This window comes from Lampris incognitus, chromosome 1, assembly GCF_029633865.1.
Source record: "Lampris incognitus isolate fLamInc1 chromosome 1, fLamInc1.hap2, whole genome shotgun sequence".
In the NCBI taxonomy this organism is placed as follows: Eukaryota; Metazoa; Chordata; class Actinopteri; order Lampriformes; family Lampridae; genus Lampris; species Lampris incognitus.
The window spans coordinates 89,033,912-89,036,411 of NC_079211.1; the positions used below are offsets into that span (position 1 = coordinate 89,033,912).

Consider the following 2,500-nt stretch of genomic DNA (forward strand, 5'->3'; position numbering starts at 1 on the left):
ACGAATGTCGAATAAACTAATCTTATTAACGACAATGATCAAATATCATAATTTTCAATGCATTGATCAAGCATCTTTACCAGTCTGTGTATTGATTGCTCAGTGCTCGAGCGCCTCAGGGTAAACCATGTTGCATGCCTTCAGGCTACCATTGACAATGTTAGTTGTAGTGCCTCCCTTGACCACAGGAAGGATTTGCTGGAGGTCTGCACAAAGCATTGTTGGAATGCCTCTTTCACAAATAATTATAAAATTTTACTTGGTTTTTGAAATAGTTTTTTTTCTTCGAACTGTGCAATCCTTGGAAAGTGCTGATTCAAACGATACCTTTCTTTTTGTTCTACAATGAGTATTTCTGGAGTTTTAAGGTAACATACAAAAATATACTCTCACTTTAAATACAGTTAGGGCCATAAGTATTTGGACAGTGACACAATATTGGTAATTGTGTTAATCGATTTGTAATCGCAATATTTGTAATGGCCCCTGTACACCACCACAGTGGATTGGAAATGACGTAACCAATATGTGATTGAAGTGTGGATTATCAGCTTTAATTTGAGGAGTTGGACAAAAATATTGCATTAACCGTTCAGGAATTACAGCCAGCTTTGTATATGGTCGCCCCATTTTCAGAGGATCAAAAGTAACTGGACACTTGACTAACGAGTGGTTTCATGGGCAATTAAGAGCTTTTCCATCGTTAGTCCATGACAAATTAAGCAGATAAAAGGTCTGGCGTTCATTCCAAGTATTTACATTTGGTAGCTGTTCATCGGAACTCTCAACATGAAGTCCATAAAGGTGTCAATACAAGTGATGGAGGCCATCATTAGGCTGAAAAAGCAAAGGAAATCTATCAGATGGATAGTAAACACTTCAGGAGTGGCCAAATAACATTTTGGTACATTCTTAAAAAGAAAGAATGCACTGGCAAGCTCAGCAGCACCAAAAGGCTTGGAAGACCACAGTACACATCTACAGTGGATGATCACAGAATTCTTTCCCTAGTGAAAACAATCACATTCACAACATCTAGTGAAGTCACAAACACTCTTGAGAGGTAGGGGTATCATTGTCTAAGTCTACAATCAAGAGACACCTGCATGAAAATAAATACAGAGGGTTTACGACAAGGTGAAAACCACTGGTGTCACTTAAGAACAGGAAGGCCAGATTAGACTGTGTTTAAAAACATCTAAAAACCTACCCAGTTCTTGAACAAGGTTCTTCGGACAGATGAAGCAACAATTAACTTGTACCAGAAGGATGGGAAGAGGAAAAGTATGGAGAACAAAAGGAACAGCTCATGATTCTCAGCATACCATATCATCTGTCAGACATGGTGGAGGTGGTGTTGTGAAATGGGCATGTATGGTTGCCAGGGGAACTTGGTCATTGGTGTTTATTGATGATGTGACTACTGACAGAAGTAGCAGGATGGATTGTGATGTTTATAAGAACATACCATTTGCTCAGATTTAGCCAAATGTCACACAACTGAGAGGACAGCGCTTCACACTGCAGATGGATAATGACACACAACAAGCTGAGAAAGCAACCCAGGAGTCGCTCAAGGTAGAAAAGGGGAATATTCATCAGTGACCAAGTCAGTCACCTGATCTCAACCCAATTAAGCATGCTTTTCACTTGCTGATGATCAAACTAATGGCCAAAAGACCCACAAACAACCAGCAACTGAAGGCAGCTGCCGTTAAGTCTTGGCAGAGCATTTCAAAGGAGGAAACTCAGAATTTGAAGATGTCGATGGGCTCCAGACTTCACACAGTCATTGACTGCAAAGGATTTCCCTCCAAACATGAAATATAATGGTTATAATCAGAGTTATGTTTGTTTGTCCAATTACTTTTGAGCCTCTGAAAATGGGGTGACCCTGTATATCCATGGCTGTAATTCCTGAACAGTTAATGCCATATTTTTATCCAACCCCTTTCAATTAAAGCTGAAAGTCTACTCTTCAATCACCTCTCAAATACTTTATGTCACATCCACTGTGGTGGTGTACAGGGGCAAAATTGCAAATAGTGTGTAACTGTCCAAATACTTACGGACCTAACTGTATATAAGACTGCTTTATTGACAGCTGGTAATTGCTTATGGCATGAAACAGGCTTGTACTGTCTCATAAAGAATTTACTTGACTCACTGGATTACATATATACTTGTGTGTGTGTGTGTGTGTATATATATATATATATATATATATATATATATATATATGTGTATATATATATCAACACGGATGATACAGGAAAAAATATTTTAATATATTGCAGTACAGGCCTGTTTTGTGCATCTCGCGCTCATCACCTGATAAACGCTATACATATACATATATATATATATATATATACATATATATATATATATATATATATATATATATATATACACAAATACACACACATATATACACACACATATATATATACATACATACATACATACATACATACATACACACACACACACACACACA

At 37.5% G+C, this 2,500-nt stretch overlaps 1 protein-coding gene across 1 annotated transcript in view; it reads left to right on the forward strand.

Annotated features, from left to right (window-relative positions):
- c5 (complement component 5) overlaps nt 1–2,500 on the forward strand; it is a 139,696-nt gene that overhangs the window by 70,280 nt on the left and 66,916 nt on the right. The gene's annotated exons all lie outside the window — the stretch shown is intronic.